Source organism: Pinus tabuliformis, chromosome 4_2 (assembly GCF_031772625.1).
Source record: "Pinus tabuliformis cultivar Carrire ecotype Pingquan chromosome 4_2, CPIR1, whole genome shotgun sequence".
In the NCBI taxonomy this organism is placed as follows: Eukaryota; Viridiplantae; Streptophyta; class Pinopsida; order Pinales; family Pinaceae; genus Pinus; species Pinus tabuliformis.
In genome coordinates, this window is record NC_142304.1 from 23,249,665 (window position 1) to 23,257,219 (window position 7,555).

At 35.2% G+C, this 7,555-nt stretch overlaps 2 pseudogenes; both read right to left on the bottom strand.

The window, feature by feature from the left end:
* Positions 1 to 1,055: 1,055 nt before the first annotated feature.
* On the bottom strand, positions 1,056 to 4,649 carry LOC149168168 (LRR receptor-like serine/threonine-protein kinase FEI 1; annotated as a pseudogene).
* A 141-nt stretch (positions 4,650 to 4,790) lies between these two features.
* LOC149168169 (receptor-like protein kinase FERONIA pseudogene) lies at positions 4,791 to 5,956 on the bottom strand (annotated as a pseudogene).
* Between the last annotated feature and the right edge of the window lie 1,599 nt (positions 5,957 to 7,555).

A 7,555-nucleotide genomic window follows, 5' to 3' on the forward strand; every position in this document is an offset into this window, starting at 1 on the left:
CCAAAGGAAATTCCATATTTAGACCAAAGAATTCCACTATAGATAATCACTCCACATTAATGCACATGATAGAGAAGAAACTGGAGAATAAAGACGAGGAGCTTTGGTGCTGCTTCAATGATTTCAGAAAAGAATTTGACATTGTACCTAGATGATGTTGACTTGATGGTCACGACACTTCACAACTTACAAACTCACTTTCCAGCTTCGGAGAGATTCTTGTGTAGAAATAGGGATGAAGGTAAACATAGACAAGACCAAGGTGGTGTGATTCACAATAAAAAAAACCAAAGAAACTCCTAATACAAATACTAAGAATTGGTCCAGTTCATTGATTCAGTGAGAGATTGAATAGAGACATGTGAAAAAGGAAGAGGTGGGGGAATTGGAACACATTGTGTTGCCTTTTCCAGGCATTGATCACCCCTGTGCAATTGTATGAGTTTGAGGTGTGGAGTCTACATATCTTTAGAAATTGATGGAATCAGATGGATACACATTGAGGATATAAAAGAATTTAATCAAAAAATATTTTTTTGATAGTAAAAAACCAGCACCCCTTATTAGATACTATTGGCTAAAACTGCCCTGAAGCACATATAGTTTGTGCTATGAGCCATATCACTATCTAGACATGTTGCTATCTTTTAGCATCTGAATGTAACCCCTACCATGACCTATTATAATATCAAGGGATCTTAAAAATCATTTGAGAAGATACAAATATGGGGGGGGAGGGGGAGAGGTTCGAAGTTTTTTATGGTTGAAATGAAATAACCCATAGAATCTTCTATGAATTTCATTAATACAGTTGACTGTTGATTATAATTCACATACAATTTAGTTTTAGTTTTGTTTAGCACAAATGATCTGCTCTACCATCATAAGAAATTACTATATCTCATTATGGTTTATATACAAATTCAAATGGGTAAAGAAAAAAAAAGGAGGGGGCTACTAAAGGCCCAAACAATACATCCTCAATGAAAACAATCACTTTAAATGGAAAGAATTATCACCTTGAATTATCTCTACATCTAGTAGTCGAATTGAATTCATTTTCCATCAGAACATGAGTCATAAAACTCACTATGGCAAGTAGAAAATATCTTCTTCTAGCATTTGAACTACATGGTTCATTATTGGGCATAACTCCCTTGAGTAGGGAGGCACAATCTCTTCTTCTAGCATCTGCACTACTTTGTTCATTGTTGGTCATTCTTCAGGGTTTGGTGCTATGCACCTGGCTGCAATTTCAAGAATTGTCTCAATACTATCCTATGGTACACAAGCACGTCTTGGATCAACAATCTCCTCTAATTTACTCTCTCTCATGTGTGTCTTCACTTGAATTTGCGATCAAACATGCTTTAATAACAATCTTGAACTTATAAGACATAAAGTGAAGCAGAAATGGCCATCTAAAAACTTCATAACAAGTTGTACTCCACAGATCATTTGCAAACCAAGTAAATATCAAGTATCAAGGAAATTTTAAGACAAGGAACTATAGTAGAACATTCATGTTCATATATAATTAAATTAATGGGAAACACAAATTCACATTTCAAAATGAAAGGAAATATGGATTTAGACTCACCCATCCTACCAAATTCACTCCCTCATTCATAACGGAAGGATCATTTGGTCTTATTCCACTAAGAAATTCTAGCAATTCTACTCCAAATATGTACACATCTGATTTCTTTGTTGCTCTCTCACTTTGCAAGTACTCTATTTTGACATTGGAGGATAAAAATCAGGGTTCTAATGCATATAATAAATATGAATAAACTCAGGCTCATGTGTAGAAGGAAGGCCAAAAAACCTAGAGCTACTTATCCAAGTGTGCCTGCAACAATGGTGGTTACATGTATTTTGCCATCTTCCAAGAGCTTTGCAAGACCAAAGTCTGATACATGTGCCTCCAACCTTTCATCAATGAGTATATTGCTAGACTTTATGTCAAGGTGGATAATTATATGGTCATAGTCATGATTCAAGTAATCCATGCCTCGCCCTACTCCAAGTGCTATCTTCAAGCTGGCCATCCAGTTTAAATGTGGAGTAGGTTTTTTGCAGCCTGAACAAAATCAAAAACCTTATAAGCATGCATACATCATGGTTGCAAACTATGGCATCAATAAAAATATTCATCTAATTTTCAAAATACTAACAATGGAGAAATTCATCTAAGCTTCCATGAGTAAGAGATCATAGATAAGAATTTTAGTTGATGGAGATTTACAATAACCTTGCAACTGGTGCAATGTTTTCCAAAATCTCCAACTCCCTCTCAAATATCCGATTGGATGCTACATCAAATTTCTCATTTTTCTTCACTGCAAATAAGTTGTTATTGTCCATCACCAGCATGTACATAGTTCCAAATCGCCTAGAACCAAGGATGTCAGTGTCATCAAACATCCTTATCATTTTATAATATCCTCGAGTTGTGTATGGCAAATCTCAATGGAATGTAACAAGCTGTGTTTTGAAAAAGGCATTTTTGTCTATCACAATCTAGTGTTTGGAAATTTCCAGGGAAGTAAATGATTAGTGAATATCACTCCTTAAATATTTTCTAGAACATAAAAGATGATCAAAGAGAACAATTTTGTTGATATATATATATATAGCACTTCAAATTCGCAAAGTGTATACATGTTGGTTCTTGGGCAGTTTCTCCATATTTCTGAATTCCTTTTCCTCTTTGACTCCTTTCTTAGATAAAAAGCAGACCCACAAGAACAGAAGGAGCACAGAAAGAGCCACTCCCATTGTAACCATTGCTCCAATAAGGAGTCCATTCAAGTACCATGACAATGTCCTAGCATGTTTTGCTGAAGTCCAATGGGTTCCATATAATCAGTTTTAAAGTTTATTCATAAACAAATACCAGAACTTTCAGAGAGTCGCCACCAAACTCTGCAACTCTCTTTTGTCTAATGGACTTCAAAGGCTGCAAAGGGATATATTTAAACATAAGTTTGATGCTCAAGGTTTGAATGAGTCATTCACTGAGGCTGAAATTAAGTGTTTGAGGACAATATCACACGACCATCCTTACTTTATCTATGCACTTTGTGATAGTTCCTGTGGGCTCGTAACATGTCATGTCTGATTAATGAAATGTCACCAAATAAACAAACATAAAATGGTACTATAATTTTTAAATTTTATTTTATTTTTCATTTTGATTTTGTGTTGGTGATCTGCTCTTTGTTGTACTTTAAAAATGATTTTCAAAGATTCAGATTCTGTTTGGGAAAGCTTAAGGTGTCGAACTCCATACTTATTAGCTAGACACACACAACTACATTTTAATTCAGAAGAAAAACAAAGAATTTCCATCAAAACCAGATATAACTCTAGAAATGGATAAATGCTACATTAATCTTAAGATGTTATCATTTTTTTTTCTAATTATGATGGTATCACTTTCTTTCTCTAATTATTACCTAGAACCATCCCATTTTAGCCAGAGCACTTATGAAACTCTTGGAAATTATTCCCAAAAATATATGCACTGAGAAAGGAACTGCACTGTGAATTGAACTAGGCTAGTTGATAATAAAATTGGAGCCAGTTGCAGTGAACTATTGGCACCTTACCACGAGATCATGGCCCCAACCCACACACAACCTTTAATTGAGCAATGTTAATACTCTCAAATGATTCATTTGTAGGGCCCAAAGTTTAAATCCCAAAAGGTTTTATTATAAGAATGGCACATGCAAGGCTTCAATAGTTTTTAGTTAGGCTTTTCACCTCCCCACCTTGAGGTTTTTGCTCACTAGCATGAAAATTTACTTCTAAATTCCCTACCATAGAAGACTATGTTTCTCTAAAACCCATCAGGATGGGAGGATGTCAAGTTGATGTTGTCAAGTTTTAACTTTTTGGACTACGTATTGGCATCTCCCCCTTGCAAGTACCATGTCAAGTACCTTAAGGTATTTATAGTCAAAAGTATCTAATTTGAAAATTACTAAATTGAACAATTCCAAAATGCATGTCAAAACAACATGGCCTTTAATTGAAATCAAATATAGAAGTGTACCTTGGTTTTGTTGCACCACATGCCAAAGAAGAGCATCATTTTCAGTGCCAAGATTCTCCACAGAGATTAAAAAAAGTCAACTACAACATTTGCATTCACAGAAAAATTAACAACTTCCTATGCCATCAGAACAACACGTTGTTGGACACAGAGATTAAAAAAAGTCAACTACAACATTTGCATTCACAGAAAAATTAACAACTTCCTATGCCATCGGAACAACACGTTGTTGGACAACATCAAGTTTATTTGTTTCCAAATTAGGAACTCCATACATCATTAGACCTCCAATTTGATTAGAACATTAATAAATAGTGACAGAGTGCCCAAATTTATTAAGTTGATCAGCAGCAGCCAAACCAGCTGGCCCATTGGCCACTATAGCAACTTTCTTCCTGCACCCAATGACCTATTCATATCAAGATCTTGTTCACCATATCGTAGACAATAGACAATTTATTTTCAAAATGATAAACATCATAAGAATGGAATTAAGAATTATAAATGAGAGACACGTACCATTTCCTCTTCTTAGGTGGACGTGGAACCATCCAACCTTTTTCAAAAGATTTAACATTATGGCCATGAATATGATATTAAATTAGATTTTTGATAAAGCATTAAAATTTTTCCATTACCTAACTATTGCTTCCATGTTTTGTGCAACTTGTCGGCTACATGTACTACAACCAATACAGAAACATGAAAGTACTACTCGCCAATTCAATTACCTCCCTTGTGGATTCACCAGCTGGGAAAAAAATAGGACTTATGGTTACATCATCCAAATCCTCACTTGTCAAACTATGGCCTCCAGTGCTTGTCACAGTGCTGAGCCCATCAACAACATAGAAACTTTCTATGTTGTTTGGGTTGTAGTCAGGAGAGACTTCTACAAAGTTATTTTTGTTGTCATCAACCAGTTTATTCCATATTGCAGTTTCTTGGAGATTTAAAGCAATTTCTGGGTTCCAAAGCACATCTCCCACAACTAGCCTTTCAACCCCTTGCTCCGCAAAACACTTTTTAGCTGCCTAGTGCCTCTCCATACTTCTCAAGGGACTTAAGATTTATTTTACCTTTCAAATAAGGATCTATAATTTGTTCCAGAATTCCATTTCTCTGGTAATGTAGTTCCCATTCAGCAATGCTTACATGTTCTCTAGGAAGAGAAGGATTAATAACAAGTCGAGCACACAACACCTCAAACAATGCAACACCCAATGAATAAACATCTGAATTTTCAGTGAGTTGCTGCCTACGATAATATTCTGGGTCCAAGAATCCAGAGCTACCTTTGACCATGGTGCTAACATGAGTATGGTCAAGAGTTGCGCCCATTTTTGATAATCAAAAATCTGAAATTTTTGCAGCTAAGTTTTCATCAAGAAGTATATTTGTGGTCTTGACATCCCGATGTATGATGGTCTGAGCAACCCCTGTGTGATGATAATGAAGACCTTGAGAATCCCCAATACATATTTCTAATATTTAATTCCATGACAAAGGAGTCAAATCGTTGTTACCATACATGTGCCCTCGTAGTGGTCCCTTAGCCATGTAATCATAAAATAAAATCAACACACAATTTTATTGACAGTAGGAAATAAGAGACACCAAATGGTAAAGCCTAAGCTTAGAAAAAATCTATATTTTTTCTTGGAACTCATGGATATCTTGTTCTTCTAGTGGCTTTCCTCTCTTAACTGCAACCTTCACACCACCACCGTCAATCTCTCCTTCATAAGCTTTCCCAAAACCACCAACACCAAGAATCCGTGACTCGTCAAAGTTTTTGGTAGCCTCTTGTATCTCTGCAAAGGTAAAATGCTTGCAAAAACTGAAAGGTGCAGATGACACATAGCTCCCATATTGCAATATTGTACTTTTCATATGCCCATGTAGCCCCTACTATTGAAAATTAATTTTGATAGAGTGGTAAGAGATTGTCATCTTCGGTTATGAGTAAGAGTAAATACCATTAAATTACACACATAGTGTAAGATTCCATGCTCAAAATCATAATTTTGACACAAAAATGAAGCCAAAAAATATGTGATTCATGTTTTCCAATGAAACAAAGGAAATGTAGGATGCTCTGGAAGGAATTTATATAGAAATATTTCTAATTTCCAATCAGTTATTTGAGAACTAATTCTATCCTAAAGAAGAGCTAGTGCACTATTAAGAACTTTACTATTATAGACAAAGTTCGTTCTCTTTGTTGAATTTTCCAGCAAGAAATATTTTAAATTTTGGAACAAATACTTAAATCTAGATGTTTAAGAAAAGGGTAGATATGAAGGGGCCTGTTGAAGCTCAAAAATGACTCAGTGGAAATTTTTTTCCATCAATTACTTGGCAGTTTCTAGATGGGAAAATTGGCCATATGATCATGTCTTAATACAGAGATGTAACTCAAGGGTTAAAGAAATCTACATGTAGAGATAAGGAAATGGTGAGTGCTATAAGTAACAAAGACATGTTTGAAACATTCGAAGGTTTTAATTTGAGGAGTAAAAGACACCTATGAGTTCTCTTATCATTGTTAAACTGGAGAAATGTTTATATCAATCCCATTGGAATTACATAAAAGTGTATTGTTAACAAGATTGGAATATTATATCAAAGTCCTTGAACATTATTTAAGCATGAAAATGATTATATTTAGCCGAGGAAAACCAACAGCTGGGTTGCATGGATATTTAATCTATCATAAGCATAAAATACCATGAGGAAACCCAAGTTTTAGAACGATGTTTATCCAAGGAGTTTGTACCTTCTAGAGAAAAATGTCTAATTATGCAAATTTCGTACTGAAAACTTTAAATTTAAAATTGGTAATGGGTTGAAAGTATGAAATTTAGGGTATACCTGACTGGGACAGATCACTGATCTTCAGCGCTACTCCAAAACTCCAGATGCTCAATAATGGAGGTCTGATGCAAATGGAGGGGTGAGGCAGGGCTCTTTACTTGGTTGACTAGGGTTAGTTTGCTACCAGACTAGCTGAGCCATGCTTTGACTGGTTCGGCACCAACTGGGCCTCCATACTAACTATATGGCCAAGTTGATTTGGTCGACAGTCAACTCATCCAAGTTAACCAATTCTGAGTTGACTTGGAATGATTTTAAAAATTAATATATAGAGAGATAGATTCTAGCACATATACATCTTAACTCTAGATCTTTGAAGCACAAAGAGATTTGCATTTTAAATCCTTTTTGGTCCCACCTAGTCCTTAACAATCCAGAGTTATGATGGATCTATGCAGGTTGATTAGTTGATGCAAGTAGGCAACATATAGTAGACATTGATTCGTAGGAAATTAATGAAACTTAAATAATAACAACTAAAAAAGGTATTAACATTTGATATATTGACTACAAGGTTTCTCCCTGCAACATAAAAAAACAGAGATAAGAAGGGAGTAGACAGCAGGTAGACAGGAAGAAAAAAGTTGGTTTGGTGACCAAGAGAAAAGCTGCAAC